This window comes from Vulpes lagopus, chromosome 21 (genome assembly GCF_018345385.1).
Source record: "Vulpes lagopus strain Blue_001 chromosome 21, ASM1834538v1, whole genome shotgun sequence".
Taxonomy (NCBI): Eukaryota; Metazoa; Chordata; class Mammalia; order Carnivora; family Canidae; genus Vulpes; species Vulpes lagopus.
Window position 1 is genome coordinate 35,258,288 of NC_054844.1, and position 17,150 is coordinate 35,275,437.

Genomic DNA, 17,150 nt, shown 5'->3' on the forward strand with positions numbered 1-17,150 from the left:
AATACTGTTTACATCACCATCTATGAATGTGTAACACTTCATACATGCATGGTATAGCACTTGTTTCATTACATTACAATTCTGCATTTCACCTCTGTTTCCTCGCTTACCTAAATCCCACTTCCTCAGCCAGGAGAGAGGCTGGGACTGACTTGTCCCTTGGATTCCTTAGGCCAGAACTGGAAAAGGCTTCAGAAGGTGTCACAGGCAAGGAAGGAGCAAAGCTCAATGAAAAGCTGAAATTCAAAAAGCTGAAAATCAAAGTTCCCCATAAAGATGGAGGCAGCAGAAGCAGGGTTGGAATCCAAGAGAATAGAGGCAAGGATTTGAAATCCTGGCAGTCGAGAACCAGAGAGAGGCCTGGGAAAATGAGCTCAATGGGTTGTCACATTCTGAGTCTGACTTTCAGCTGCCAGGCATAGTGATCGATGGCCAAGCTGGCAAGTTTAAACGGTCTTGAGGAGTCAGTACCTCTAGGTAGTGAACATCTTAGGGGCAGAAGATTTGTCTTTTTTACCGACAGTTAAATTCTTAGCATCTGACACAGTGCCTCTCTATACTAGATAGAGAATGTGTTAAAAACACTGAATAGGCCAGAACACTAATCATCTATAGGTCTAAAATGTTTAGAGTGATTACTGTCTAAATTATAACATCTGAATTTGAACTTGAGAATTATACTATAATGTCATTTGAATTTGCAATATGTCCCTGGTTTATTATTGGACGTTACTTACCCATATAATATATAGTCCTATTTAAGATGATAAATGATTACCCTTCAAAGGGAACAATAATAGAAACACGATTCATAAATTTATTAATCATTCTTTCTAATTACAGAGAGTCATAGAATCCCCAAACATTTTTACCGGATACATGTGCAACCCAGCTGCCTCTCTCTAGTCTTCACATTTCCCCAAGTTTGTCAGTTAAATTTGATCAGGGAAATAGAAACACTATTAATAATTGTAATCAGTAATTTATCATGGAGATTAGACCTTATGAAATTTGGGGAGCTAATGAAAAAGCTATAGAAGACCATTATTTCTGCCTCTGGTGGTGGGCCCGGAGTCACTGTAGGTCAAGATTCTAGTGGTCTGAACATGAAGAGATGTCTGAGGACAAACTGGTACCTGAAAGGACAAAATGAAAGCCATGTATACAAACTAGACCCCACATCTGTCTCTTACCATCTTAAAATTCGAGACGCAAATGACCCGAAGAAGGGATGGATCCCCTTCTCCACAGAGCTGTACACCTGCCTGGCCCAGGACTCTAAAGAAGCTGAAGGAATACATGGGGGAGCGGTTAATCTGCTGGCCCTATTTGGGAGTCAAATGATTTATTATTTGTATTAATTTGCTAAATTAGAAAAACAATAAATCGTTTGACTCCCAGATAGGGCCAGCAGGTTGGCCACAACAGACGTTAAGGTTCACCAGTGCCTGGAACTCTTCACCAACCTTCAGATCGTAGTTGCTGCTGCTTTTCTTATGTCTCCCAAATCTCACATAGATTTGTACTTTGTCGATTGTAACCGAGAACCGTATAGAAAAAGGAATTCTGGGAAATGTCGTTTTAGATTAGCTGGGTGGGTACAATATAAAATAACCATAAGTAACACTTACGTGGGCTGCAAATTTGTGTTTGCCCCTCCTTCAGCATCTCCCCTGCTGCAAAGCCTTGCAGAATGTTTCCAGGTTGTTGGCAAAGTCCTCACATTATCTTGTTTCCACTTGAGGGTAGGCACAGCTGAGTCTCTGATGAAACTGTAGATTCCTGAGAGCAGGGGAAGTATGACACAGAACTAGAAGTGACCCAGCCAGTGCACTTCCTTTTACTTCCATCTACCAATAGGAAACACTAGATGTCAATGTCACCTTCAGTTCCTAGAACAGCCACCCACAGTACTAGAGAAAGGAGGAAGATTTCAAATGCCTATGTCTAGATAGCTCCACTTCCAGCTTCCATATCTGCCTACACCTGCTCCTCCCTCAAAGTCAACAAAAAATAAATGACATTTAATATAATATTCTCTTTACATACTTAGCATATAATAACTACTCAGTAAATAGAAGCTATTATATATTATTCATAGCAATCCACATGCGTGTGCACAAACATATATGTGTGTGTATGAATACACATCCTTATATATTATCTGTTACTTATATCAGAAGAAAATAATTGCTCTTTCCATATTGAGCACATATGCGAAAGAAAGAAAGAAATTCATCTACATAGAAATGGGAAATGGAGTGCAAGAGGCAAAGAGGTATTGAGTGAGGAAAAGTGCAGTGAGGTAAAACAGACACTCTCATTAAATTAACTGTTGCAAAATCTCGTCCATATTCCAATTTTGAATCTACCAACAGATATGCTTGAAAAGTCTCTATGATGTCAAGTAAACTGAAATCAACCACCCTTGACCTTAGTTTTTAGTATAAAAATAATACTAGAGCATCTGAGGACAGTGAGTTCTAACAAGATTCCAGGGTTTCTCATAAGAACAGATGGTTGTGTACTAATTTTTCACCTTGTTTTAAGCTGCTAAATCATAACATGTGTTTATTATGCTTAAATCCACAAAGTCGAAACAATGTTAATTTCTTCCTGGCATTTCATATGCTTCAAATGTTTTTTATTGTTTTCCTAAATAAGGCTATTTCAGTCGTATGGCAGGGAAATCTCTGTATTTACCATGTTTTTCTAATTTAGCAAATTAATACAAATAATGAATCATTTGACTCACATTGCTAATGAATTCCCTAATGTGTGCATTACTCACCAAATAATTATTGAGATCCCACTGTGTGCCAAGTATTGTTCTAGACTCTGGCAAAAAGAGAAATAAGTGTCAGTTTCTAACAGATTTATTAAATCTACTACCAGGGTAGACATACATTTTTTCAATCACTACACAATGTGATCAGAAGTAAATACAAAATACTGTATGGTAAGAAAGGAAGTAATAAATATTCTGTAGGAACAGAAAGAAAGAAATAATGGTATTGCGGAGGTGATATTTTAATTGGGTATTAAAAAGAGCGGCTCAGACAGAAATAGTCAAAGAGAATTTTAAGCAGAGAAAAAATGGTGAGCAGTGTCAGGGAGAGCTGAAAGATCCTGAGACATGCCGGTTTAAGGCAAATGATGCCCCAGGGTGGAAGCATTAGCAACAGAAGCAAACAAACACAGCAGGTATATTTGGAAAGGCATTTGGAAGAATTTGGAGTTTGTCCTGTCAGAACAGAACCCTTTAAGGATTTATTTTCAAAATATTGACTTGGCTCAGGTATTCAAAAATGAAAATCAAATAAAATGGTATAGAAGTAATATTTTCCTGAGTATCTCTTCTTCAGTTTTAGCCTGGGCACCACAATATTATACTAGGTTTCCAAACAATTTGGAATCTATTTAAAAAGTCTGCTAATGAACTATGTAACAATGGTACAAAGTAAAGACATTGTGGCTGATACAAGTCTGGGAGTAAGCTCAGAATAGAATGCTGCTTCCAGGTGAAGTTCCTCTCTCTGCCAATTTACTGTGGAAAGATTTATACCTTAAGGATTCAGGAATCTTTTCCTTCCAGGTTACCCATCATTAGTAATCGTATGCTATCTGTAAAACAATGTTTTTAATGATTCAGCCCTATAAAAATGTAAATAAATACTTAAAGATGTATAAGAGCAACATATTTCTTTGGCATGAGATGGGGGCGGGGGGCATCTGCATAGAAAAGATGGAAGAAATAAGGAGTCATGATTTCAAAGAGGCCAGGGACTGATTTATTAGAACACAGCGGAAGAAAGTTTGTATGTGGAAGTTTATGTTGGGATGCAACATCTTTGAATAAATAACAAATAATCCCAAATAATATTTGAAACAACCCTAGAAGCTCACATTCTCAAAAAAGAAGCAAGAGAATTGATAGAAGGAAGTCTAAAACAGATTGATATTCAGAATGCTACCAGGTCAGAGAGGAAAGGAGCAAAAGAGAGATTACTATAATGTATTCTAATTAGGATCTCCAGTCAGACCAATGATGTGAAAAGGAATTTCTACCATCTCCAAACCAAAAACCACTGCCATCCATAATCTAATTGAATTACATCTAAAAGGACACTAACCCAGGAATTAGGAGACCATATTTTAGTCCCAGTTATACCGTTAATTTCCCAAGTAGCTTGCTGGGAACTATTTTACCTCCTTCAGACCTTCAGACTTCGTTTTCCCAACTATAAAATGAAATGGTTTTAAGGAAGATCCAAATATCTAGATATCTGGATACCATTCATTCCTTGATTCATTTATTTACTTGTTTATTTATCCATTCAACTGACATTTACTATTATTTATATTTATTTTTATGATATTTATATTTATTTATCCTATCTGTGTCAGATGGTAGAGATACAGCCCCCTGGGATACAGTAGTGGACAAGATCATCAGAAGCCCCTACTCTCTTGCCATTTACATACATATTTGTCATAGGAGACAAATAATAAACCAAAAAGTAATGAAATAATTTCAGATAGTTATAAATGCCGGTAATATAATTAAGAATACCTAATGAGAAACAAAGATTTGGTTTTGGTACATGTGTACAAATGGATGCAGAATGTGCTTTGACCCACCGTGCTTCATATTTGAGGGATGTTTCTTGCAATTAAATTACCCACTGGTATAAATAGCAAAAATATGATGCTACAGACATTTCACATCTAGTTCTTTATAGATTAGCTGCTCAATTTCGGCAAAAACCCTTTTAAAATACAATTGTAATCTGAAACATATAACATAGAAGTAAAAAGATATTAAAGTGAAATGGAAATGAGAAAGGGGTCATTTAGTTGTCCCCTCTTGGGACACCATGACAGATCAGAAGGTGAGTAATATTTGCCATGTCTGGAAGGGCAACACAAAGGTAGAATCAAGAAGACTGTGTATCTCAGTTTTCCTTATATAATTGCCCTGGGTTATGGACAACTACATTTCCATTGTTTTCTCTCATTAAATAACAAAGGCTTGGCTACACATCTCAGAGCTGAAGAAGGCTCCACCTCACACCTGGTCCTGTATAGATGCTGGAGACCTCTGAATCAAACTGATGAGGAAGAGAGGAAATAGCCAACAAAGAATAAAGACAATAAACTGCTTCCTTTCAAGACCACAAATCAAGACTTCATACTTTAACTAAACATGAAATGCTTTCTCCTTCATTTCTTTTATTCTGAAACTGGCCTGGAAAGATAACACTCTCATCCACATTTCTTGGACCATTGCTAGAGTGGATTGGGGGAAGCCTCTGGAAATTAGCCTTTTATTTCAGGCTAAGAGAAAATCTAACTGTGCCTCTAAGTTTTCATAAGCCAACTAAAAGATCTCATTGGTTGATTCCCTTGAATTTACACTGTCAAGTTTGAATAAACCTACTGAAGGAGGTTTTCATGATTCAGGATGCATGCCTTTGGGCAGGTCCCTGCCATCCTAGTTAGGGATAAATGTAAGCGAGGCTCAGCTCAGGAACTTTCTAAGTCCAGAAATTGTAGAATCCACTGCTAAAGGACTAGCTGCACCATAAAAATCCTTAGACTCTGGCCAAAGTTCTTGATAATAGAATAGCCTTTGATTATCTTTTAGTGGAAAAGCAGGAGGAAGTCAGTTATGGCTAACACCATCTACTGTATCTGGATTAACACTTCTGGAGAAGCTGAAACTCAGTTGCATAAAATCACTAAGAAGGCTTGAAAGGGAAACTCCTTCAATGGGATCTTTCTTTGACTGGTTTGGGTCTTGGAGACTATGGCTCTAACGTGCATTAAAAACTTTGGGAATGGGATGCCTGGGTGGCTCAGTGGTTGAGAATCTGCCTTTGGCTCAGGGCATGATCCTGGGGTTCCAGGATCGAGTCCCACATCAGGCTCCTTGCATGAAGCCTACTTTTCCTCCCTCTGCCTCTGTCTCTGTCTCTCATGAATTTAAAAACAACAACAACTTTGGGAATTATCTTGCTTATAGTTATCATAATAATGTTCCCCGTGTGTTGTATCCTCTCAAAAGTTTTAAATGCAGATTCGAAGCCACTAACTACCAAGCTGATGATCTCCCTAAGACTGGAACAGAGGATAAGTAAGAAGAACGGCTGACAGGATTGTGGCCTTGAGTTGTGGCCTGTGGGTATCACAGGGACTCAACACAAAAATATTCCTGGCCTGTGACTACCCAATAAAAGCTATGAGAACTAGAGAGCGAGAGCTGATAGTGGCCCTAATGCCTTACATTTTTATTACTCCTTTCAGTGAAGCTGAGAATCTGATCTAAAGGGGGGAATTGTCAAAAACAAAACAAAACAAAATCACAGGCCTCAAATGGCATTGCTTAGCCCAAGCCACCAAACCATGACTTAACACCTAACCTAATTGCAGTTTCAGCTTCCCCCAGAAATATGTCTTAGTTGGTCAGCCAGAAATATTCTGATCAGCACCAATGAGGTATCTGTCATACGGGCCCCTTCCATCCCTCAAAGGAACATGAGGTAATCCACCTGATAAAACTCTCTGCCCTTCCACCTAAGAGAAGATGACCTTGACTGGGACAATTCTGTATTTTCTTTTGCTAATAACTTTCTTATTCCACCCTGTTGCCTATAAAAAACCTTCCCTTTTATACAACTCTGCTGAGCTCCCTTCTACTTGCTAGAGAGGATGCTCCCCTATTTATGAATCACTTAAAAAGGCAACTTAGATCTTAAAAGAAGAAGGTGAAGGAGGAGGGGGAGGGAAGGGAGAACAGAAAAAGATGACGGCTCGGAATGATTTCTCCTGGAGTATGGACATCTATATTTCCACTTTTTCCATTAAATGTAGAACTATTTGTCCCTTTTTATTTCATATAAAGGACATAAAAACAAATTTATAATTTCCTCAAATTTGACACACTATTTGCTGCGATGTGCATATAGAGTTTAGAGAAGGTGTATTATCACTAAAATGATCTGCATATGCAAGAGCAGTCAAGCAGAGCTTTGTTAGAATGAATTTTGCAAGCATATGTAAAGTCACTATAGAGTGATTGTCATTTTTTAAGTGAACATCTAGTGTATATTTTAAATCATAAAGTCAGGATATCCTTAAAGTCATGTTTTTATCTCAGCTGATTTGCTGAACAAGTACTATATCTTCCAAACACCTCACCTATAAGGTACTTCAAAAAATAATACACCAAATGGAGTGGAATTTAAAATAGCTCAAATTATAGGTGATGGAGGATGTCTACTTCATTTGTTCACATAAGAGTAAACAATGTTAAATATGCCTCATACTCCCAGAATTCCAGAGAGGATTGGAGGAGGATCTTCCCTTTACAAAGACATCACATCAAATATAAAAAGTTTTTTTTTTCTTTATAGGCCAAATTGTATCTCCTTTAAAACATGGATCACTTGGCCCCAGAATGCTCATCACACCAGCTTACAGCAGAACAGCTGCCACCTCATCAAGGGGCTCTGGGCAGTGTAGTAAAATGGATGGAATAAGTTGGCCTTCGCCAGACTCTAACAATGCAACTGCAGAGAAAAATTCACCCAAAGTAAAAAAGTAACAAAATACTCTGAGAAAGTGCTTCAAGTTCAAAGCTAAAGATGCTACCGGAATTTATTTAGATCTACAAATTCTCTCTTATAAAATACAGAATTAAAGTATGCATATTTAAACCGTTTTAGATAAAACTGGTTTATTTATGCAGAACACTTTTTATTTCACGACAATATCTATTTTCCAATCTTTCAAAGTAGTAAACATTTTTCAATGTTTCAAAGTAGTAAAGTGAGCCACTTAACACTCAAGGAACAACTAAGTAATTTTTATTTTTATTTATTTATTTATTTATTTATTTATTTATTTGTCAACTAAGTAATTTTTAAAACAATTATTTGATCATTGTAAATCCTCTGAAAAGAAAATTTCTTTTAAGATAAAAGTTTCTGAAAAAAAAAAAAAAAGATAAAAGTTTCTGGTCATACTACGTATCCTGTGATATAGAAGGAAAACTTATTCCAACTTTAAGAAAAAATACGACAGCAGAAGTGGCTCTCTGGCTGTTATAAGGAACACAGAGCATTGTTGCGTGTGCCATTGTCCACATGCAACATGACATGACAGGTTTGGTGTAACTGTTTATAATCCCCAAGCTTTATAAAACAGTATATTTGTTAGCAAGTCGGTTCTCTCTCTTTTCTTTCAGTCTTTTGCTCTTTGCTTGAGGTACACAGGCATAGCTGTCATGGCACGAACAGGAGGAAATGGCCAGGATAACTTTTAAACTGGCTGTGCTATTGCCAAAAATTGCAAAGGGCTGTCCAGCCACAGAAATTTTATGAATCAACTATGATTTGTTTACCCCCTGGATCCAGAGTAAATTTGTACCTTAGCTTTTAGATTAAATATGAGGCATGGATTTATTCAGTGGACACTATTCAGTTTTGCTTTCCATTTGAAAGAATGCATCTTGTTCTAGTTGTTGTAAGACCTGCCAAATTGATGTGAATGGTTATAATTCTGTGTATGGCAATTATCCTCAATATGTGGGAGTAAGAGGCTACACTGTATTCTTCCCAATTTGGAAGTAAAATAAATTAATAAGATGTCCTCCTAATCTTAAAATAACATCCTGTTTTGTTGGCATGGTTCCAGGATAATAGCAGAGACCCGCCCTTTACCACTGCACTAAATCTGCAGAGCAAACATACACTTAAAGTATTTCTAAAGTACAAGAAAAAAAATTTATTTTAACTCTCAGGGTATAACCACATATTAGTTGATGGTTGACATAGTGCATCTTTACTTACTCCTATCTCTTTTGATCTACTTTTACAATCATTTCCCCACTTCTCCATTATCAGCTTCTTCTTCTTCTTCTTCTTTTTTTTTTTTTTATCAGCTTCTGAATTATTCTAAACTGCCCACAAGGATCTAATACTAGCTCAGTTTATCCCAGGCATGAAAGCTTCCTAAACACAGCATTGTTGCTTTTAACTCATAGGCATCCTCATTACTTTTAACTTTGATTGTTGCTGTTGGTCGATAAATATGAGCTGGTAACAGCTTACAAATGTTTATGTCCTTAAAATATTTTTGTTTTTTAAAACACAAAATCACCAGTGGAAAACGAAAGAGTGAGTAAGCCCATGTACTTCAGTGAAGAATGTCAGCTTGCCTGATGGCTGCTTCGACACCTGTTACAGAAATGATGTGAAGGCTAATGGAATAGCAGCCCACACATGTCACCAATCTGGGGTGGGAGACAAATTGGGGTCGCCCTATCTAGCTCTTACTACTTTGATTCTGTTGTTTGTGATGCTGCTGCTGTATGTACTTACAGAAAAGGAGTCATTTGGTGCTAGTTAGTTTTAAAAGAATCAAAGTACGGGGGAGCAAGGAGTGTGTATATAGTATATATATACTATATATGTACAATATATAATTATAATATTTTGTGATTCAACATATAAAGTGTAAAAAAATCTCTATAGGAATAAAATGTGCATTTTTTCTCTAAATATCCCATTAATGTAGGTATTCTGGATTTCAGCCTTCAGTCCTCATTAATTCTCAACCTCATACTCTTCATGGGAAGTAGCTTCTCTTTTCATGATTCCAGTTGTATCAACAGATGTATGATCTCCCAATCTATATTATCAACCCAGTCTTCTCACTTAAGCTCCAGACCCATATGTGTACTAAATCTCCCACATATGTCCTACTTAACACCTCCATATCAGAATGAATCCTGCTTCCCATATGCTTTTCCTTCAGTGTACTCTGTCTAGCGAATGTCACCACCATCCACCCAGTTACCAAGAGCAAAACTGGAGATCCTAGCTTCCTCCTCATCCTTCACCATCTCTGATATCATCAATTCTGGACCTCTCATTCTTTTCCTATCTCGATCTCAAGAGTGACTATCTCACTAGATACCTCCTTGAATACATGTACTATAGTAGCCTTAGATCCCAGGATAGTAAAAGGTAGCGACACAGAGTACACTTTCAAAAATATTTCTTCACTGCTTGATCACCTGATTCATCAATGTACTTAATAGAGCTAACGTGTTTTTAACATTTCATATGTCATTTATATAGCAAACTTTCTTTCATACCCATGAGTCCATATTTTTTATAAGACACTTGCCGTGTTATAGAACGACATTGATCTAATCTACAGTAAATACTTTTGCTCTGTTTACTTTAAGTCAGAGATGTATTTTATCAGATGGTTCCTTTGGCCATGGATTTCAGCTTCTTCTGGTTTCTCTAGCTGAGCAAAAAATAACTACAGAGTGCAAGAAATAAAAGGTGATGGACAGAAGAGGGTGTCTGGGTATGTTTACTTCAGTTTTCCAGCTTCCTAAAGTCAGATTTATCTACTACATTCAGTAGAATTTTAGATCTGCCAGTTGGCACACAATCTTGAGAAAACAGAAAAAAGCTGTTAATGCCAACAAACTTGGTTCTATATCTACTAAACTTTATCTTGTTAGAATGGGCTCTTCATGTGCTATCTACTTCTTCAACATTCAGAATGTAGGTAATATGCATCTCATGTTAGCATTGATATAATTCTAGAGTTGTTACTTCTACATTTTTATCAAACTTTCATTGTCCATAATAGATATGTCCAAAGCTAACCCAAGATATTGAGCCTATCTGCAGTCATAGCCAACGGCCTTTTTCTTTGGACTGTCCTTTACCTTTAACTTTGCTAGTGGTGGGGGAGCACCAGGGGAGAATTACATGGGTGGGAATAGATCACCCCCACATTCTTCAGAGTTAGTCCCAAAAGAAAGTGATACTTATACATACTTCAAACAGATAAACTGGCTTCTAAGGCCTACAAGAGGTAAGGGTAACTTGATTAAAAGTACTAAATTTATTGTAACTCAGAGTGGTCTGTGAACCCCCTGTACTGACCTAACTGGGAGCTTGTTAGAAATGTGGAATCTAGAAGTGCCTGGGTGGCTTAGTGGTTAAATATCTGCTTTCAGCTCAGGGCGTGATCTTGGAGTCCCGGGATTAAGTTCCACATTGGGCTCCCCACAGAGTTCCTGCTTTTCCCTCTGCCTATGTCTCTGTCTCTGTCTCTGTGTCTCTCATGAATAAATAAATAAAATCTTCTTAAAAATGCAGAATCTAGAGCTCTAACATAGGCATACTGCATTGCACTTTGTATTATAACAATATCCCTCAGTGATCCTGCCACCTTTTGAAGTTTGAGAAGCACTATATTAAATTATACTAAGCAAAAAAGAAAAAAAAAAGAATCTATCAAACTGAAGGAAGACTGTCAATCATGAAGTATTTTAAAAATGAAAGTCTCAGAAGAAAGTGAGCAGAGTCTATCTCAATATAGTTTAAGGGAAAGGAAGTCAGGCTTAAAATATTTGCATTGACAAAACATCCTTACTGGACTCCATCCTATAGGAATCTATGCTTGTCATCCAACCTGTCCTAAAGAGGTACAATAATGAGAAATCATAAACTCATTTATGACCAAAAGACACTTATGGACCAGATAAATGTACCCTCTAACAATTATTAGGACTCATAAATTCTCTACTCACTCTATATGATTATTCTTATTTTAGAAGAACTCCTATTTCAGTCCTTTTATCCTTATGGATTCAGGAGAGTCTTGTTTGATAATCTAATGAAACTTCATTTCAATTCTGAGCTCCTTTATTAGTTTGGATAAATCTTATATGGCTCTATCTGCCTGTTGAACTTGTCATCTTGGCTATATAACAGGCTGGGAAAAATTCAAGCCTTGTAGTATTCAGACTTTCAGTGGCTTGGTCTCTCACTCTCTTCTTCTTTCTTAGGTCATTGTCCTTCATTCTTCCTTCCTTTTTCGTCTTTCCTTCCTTCCTTTTTCATCTTTCCTTCCTTCCTTCCTTCCTTCCTTCCTTCCTTCCTTCCTTCCTTCCTTCCTTCCTTCCTTTTCTTCCTTCCTTCTTTCCTTCTAATTACTTCTAAACCATTAATATAGTATCCCATAAATATCTCTTTGTTGAAACCATTGTGCAATCTACGTACTTAGGAAGTATAATATAAGAAATTCCCTTGTGCATTCTTCAAAATTGGCAACTTATATCCTCAGAAAGCGTGACTGCAATTCTCCTTGTAGCTGATGGGATGAGCTGGGATTAAGGAATGCCAAAGGGTTAGTACCAAGGGGTAAAATACCCATTGGCCGAAATCACTGTAGGAGTTTCAAATAGAGCAAATCTTTGTGTTGGACCCAGTGTCCATTCATAAGTAACAGTAGACCTTCTCTTTGATGATCTAATGGTGGAAATTCCCTGCATCCTAGCCAGCAGTGAAGAAATGTTGCTTCAAGCAAGATTACTGATGCCTTTCAATTATATTAAAGAACTAGCTCAAACAACACTAAGTAAATAAATAAATGAATAAATGAATGAATGAATTAAATAAATAAATAAATAAATAAATAAGTAAATAAACGAATATGTGTCTTGAGAGCAAGTAGTGTGTGACAGAAAGAGCATTAAGTTGGGAAATCTGAGAGCTAGTCCTGGGCTCTGCCACTATGTAGCAATAATAGGTGAGTTACTTCATGTCTTAGACCCTCATTTCTTCAACTATGAAATGAGAATATTGGATTAGATGATCTTTAATATCCCATCCAACTCAAACATCCTTTGTTCTATAATTCATCATGGAAAGGACTTCAAAGAAAAAAATAAAAGTGGGGTTTAAACAAAATAAATGAAGAGAAAAAGGAGATACATAAAGGAGAAAGAGGTGAGGAGTGGGATGAAACATTTTCAAACTGCTTGTCTGAATAAATATAGCTGCTTCTTTAGGAACAAATGAGATCGATTTAAGGGACGAATTTCTGTTGGGCTTGTAGTCTATGAGGATTCTAAGTGAGGCAGTATTTTCTCACCGGCAGAAGAGAAACTCGTCTAGTAACCAGACTGAATTTCAGTGATGAGCTTGGGACTCCATAGAATAGAAAGTGTGTATTTTCAGGGGATAATGTGGACACCCAGGAGACCTCACTAGAGAGGCAAGAGTTCTCTGCTCTGTTTCACAGAAGCTGCTTGGCAGCAAATCCCACAAGCATGCTACTTGTCTTTTCTCATACTTTCTACATGAATGAGAGGAGCCAAGAAAATAGAAAGTATCAGCAAGGGCTCTGTTAATAACTCCAAACTAGATGCTTACAGTTTGATAGAAAAATTAAGGTTTTAATTTTATAATCACATTCTTTGAGTCTCAAGAGAATGAGAATTGAATGGGAGGGATGTCCCTCCTCCCTTTTTTCTCTTTCAGTGTAATTATTTTAGAAAAATTATTTCACAGTGCTGATTTTAAAACTTTCCCATTTAACTGCTCTTTCATTTCTGGAGAGCCTGAGCAACTCCCAAAGTTCAAAGATCACAGTTCTTTACAAGGCACTCAGTATAACATGATTCTGTTCACACAGAGCAATGAACTACAGTATTTCATGTTCTTTCAGATGGTAACTGTTGGCAGGGAAAACTATTGGTAATCCTTTCCACAGCTGCAAAAAAAGCCTCTGTGTATCATATCACTAGATCTAATGGCAACCAAAATGCAGAGTACCTTAACAAATCTCCAAATCTACTCAAAAATTCAAGATGACGAAAGCTTCACATGCTAACATTAAATGATCTTATTTACAGAATGTGCATATTAAAGTTGTTTGCAACCTTGCATGAAATATGCACTAAATTTAACCAATTTCATCTGACAATAGTTTATTTGGCTAGGACGCACAGTATTATGTATTGCCAGGAAGATTGCTGTTTAATAAGCGGAAAAAAATGGAGCTCATAAATGTTTGTGGAGGACTGGAATGTTCTACACTGACTAAATTTCAGTAATGTATTATTTAAAAATTATAACAACACTTTGGAATTTGAAGTGTCTGATGTACAGTGTACCAATAAAACTGTATACAAATACCCTCTGTTTTGAGACAAATCCAGTAGCTTCAGTCTGTCCATTGCCACGCAGAGGAGTTAAAAAACAACAAACAGGGAAAATTTCTCCAGAGTCAGCATTAAAAGGAAATTATTCTGCTACAGAGTTTCTTCAGGATTAGATGTATTTCCAAATACAAACTATCAGCCAAAAAATAACAACAAAAAATTTGTCAGGGAAAATTTCAAGTGACTCAGAGATTCTCAACTGGAAATCAAAGTCAGTAAATATGCTGAGGGTGGGAGGTAGGGTTTCAGGTAGCAGCAGTAACCGGGTTTTTCTTGGTGTAGGGCAGGAAACAGAGCATCTTTAAGCGTGTCCCATTACTTAAATACAGAAAAGTACTGACTGAAACAGCTGAGTTTTTTCAAAGCTTTTACCCTTCAGTTAGTCTGGATAAAGTAACTTGTTCTAAAGTTAATTGTAGGCTTCTTTTAAATACAGTGTGAGGGGCTCCAATTTATGATTCTCTTTTTCGTTTATTGCAAAGATAAAAGTGGTGTGTGTGTCTATGTGTGTGTCTGTGTGTTTCAGTTGAAAGGCTTTTTTTTTAAGTTCATGTTCTGAGCCTATACTCTTGGTCTTCTTAGCAGAGATATATTTTTGTTTTATTGATATGTTTCTGAGTAATTCTTCATTAAATGCTTAAAACCACATTATCTCAGTATGTGTTTTAAGCATTTTCACTCTTTGAAGCAATCTTCCACAGAACTTAAACAGAAAGCATGGGTAATCTGCCCAACACTTTTATAGTCTAATAAAAATGTTTTTATATAAAAAAAGGCATTAGAGTCACTGCAAGGCCAGTGGAAGATAGAGATGCAAATGTTATGGTTCTTACCTCCCAGGAGGCTTACAATTTAATGCACAGGATAAACAATTAGTATAACTATTGGGGAGTAATATATATATATATATATTTTTTTTTTAGAAGAGGAAAGTCAAATTAAATATTTGTAGCATCAAGTTCTATTTCATTTTCCAAGGAAAATACATTTTATTTTCACTTAGTGTAGAACAATAGGGAATGTCCATCCATATTGGCTTTTTTAAATAACTATATTAAGATATAAATGAAGTAGATAAACTTCATATGTTTAAAGTTTATAATTTGATCAGTTTTGACATAAGTGTACACCTGTGAACCCTCACCACAATCAAGAAAAAGAATATTTCCATCACCTCCAAAAGTATCCACTTGCCTCTTTGGGATCCATCCCTCCCTCCATTCTGTCTTGAGGCAATCATCGAGTTCTCTGTCCCTACAGAAAGGTTTGCATTATTGAGGACTGTATACAAATAGACTCATGGACTATGTATCCTTAATATCCAGCTTGTTTTACTCAGCCTGATGATTCTGTAATTCACTGGTGTGGTTGTGTGGATTCATATGTTCTTCTTACTGCTGAGTAGCATCCATTGTTTAGTATACAACAATTTGTTGATCCATTCTTTTGATGAGTATTTAGGTTGTTTCCAGTTTGGGACATTTACAGATAAAGCTGCTACGAATCATCATGGAAAAGTTTTTATGTGAACATATACTTCCTTTTTTTATTGAGTGTCATCTTAGGCATGAAAAGATCAGTTCATATGGCATGTTTATGTTCATTTAAGGAAAGTGCCAAGTCGTTCCAGTGGTTTTACCATTTTCCATCCTCTGCAGCAGTAGATGAGAATCTCCTTTGATACACATCCTCACCAACACTTAATATGGTTGGTTTTTAAAATATTAGACATTCGAATATGTGGGTTGTGGTATGTCATTATGGTTTTATTTTTTTTGTCATTATGCTTTTAATTTGCATTTCTGTAATGACTAATAACTTCAAGTACTCTTTCAGCTTTAATTAGGCTGTTCCTCTCATTATTTACTTGTGAAAGTTCTTTGTATATGCTGATAACAATTCTTGTCTGATATGTGTTGCAATCATTTCTACCAGTTTGTAGCTTGCCTTTTGATTTTCTTCATTGTGTGTTTTGAAGAACAAAGTTTTGAATTTTGATTAAATTCAATTTATCAAATTTTTTTCTTTTATGGCTCATGTTCTTGTGTTCTTTTTTTAAAAATATTTTATTTATTTATTATTGAGAGACAGAGAGAGAGAGGCAGAGACACAGGCAGAGGGAGAAACAGGCTCCATGCAGGGAGCCTGACATGGGACTCGATCCCGGGTCTCCAGGATCACACCCTGGGCCTACGGCAGGCGCTAAACCGCTGAGCCACCCAGGCTGCCCTTGTGTTCTTGTGTTCTAATTAAGAAGAAATGCCTCACCCACATTTCCTCCTATTTTCTTCTAGAAATTTTATCATTTTAGATTTTGTATTTAGATTATTTTTGAACTAATGTTTATGTATACTGCATAGTAAAGTTGATTATACTTTCCCCTTCAGACAATCCAGCACCATTACTTGAAAAGGCTTTCCCCATTGAATTGCCTTGGCACCGTTTTCATAAATCCACTGGTTGTGTACGTATATCTGTGTTTCTAGATACCTTGTTTAGTTTTACTGATCTGTTCATTTTATCTCCAATGGCAAACAATAGTAACTCTTAAAATTTAGTAGGATAAATTTTCCAACTTTGTTCTTTTATTTATTATTATTATTGCTTTGTTTACACCAGATCTTTGTGCTTCCATGGAAGCTTAAAGAAAAGTCTGTCAGTTTCTACTAAACAGCATATTGGAATGTGGATTGCATTGATTGTACCAGTCAATATCCTAAAAGAATATTGGCCATCTGAAGAGTGCTGAATCTTCATTATATCTACATTTGTGTAGTATTTCTTTATTTCTCTCAGAAATGTTTGTAGTTTTCAATGTAGATGCCTTGGACATTTTCTCTTACATTTATTCCCAGTTTTTTTTAAATTAATTTTTATTGGTGTTCAATTTACCAACATACAGAAAAACACCCAGTGCTCATCCTGTCAAGTGTCCACCTCAGTGCCCGTCACCCATTCCCCTCCAACACCCGCCCTCCTCCCCTTCCACCACCCCTAGTTCGTTTCCCAGGGTTAGGAGTCTTTATGTTCTGTCTCCCTTCCTGATATTTCCCAACATTTCTTTTCCCTTCCTTTATATTCCCTTTCACTATTATTTATATTCCCCAAA

At 36.5% G+C, this 17,150-nt stretch overlaps 1 long non-coding RNA gene across 2 annotated transcripts in view; it reads right to left on the bottom strand.

Moving 5' to 3' along the window:
• Nucleotides 1–1,008: 1,008 nt before the first annotated feature.
• The window catches only part of LOC121479630, a 73,574-nt gene continuing 57,432 nt past the window's right edge, over nt 1,009–17,150 (bottom strand). The window contains exons 4-6 of one of the 2 annotated variants that reach the window (XR_005984783.1): nt 2,792–2,838; nt 1,632–1,782; nt 1,009–1,136 (exon numbers count right to left, since the gene is read on the bottom strand). This is a non-coding gene — a long non-coding RNA (uncharacterized LOC121479630). Of the gene's footprint in view, nt 1,137–1,631; nt 1,851–2,791; nt 2,839–17,150 lie in introns of both variants that reach the window. The other variant, XR_005984782.1, reaches the window with a different exon arrangement.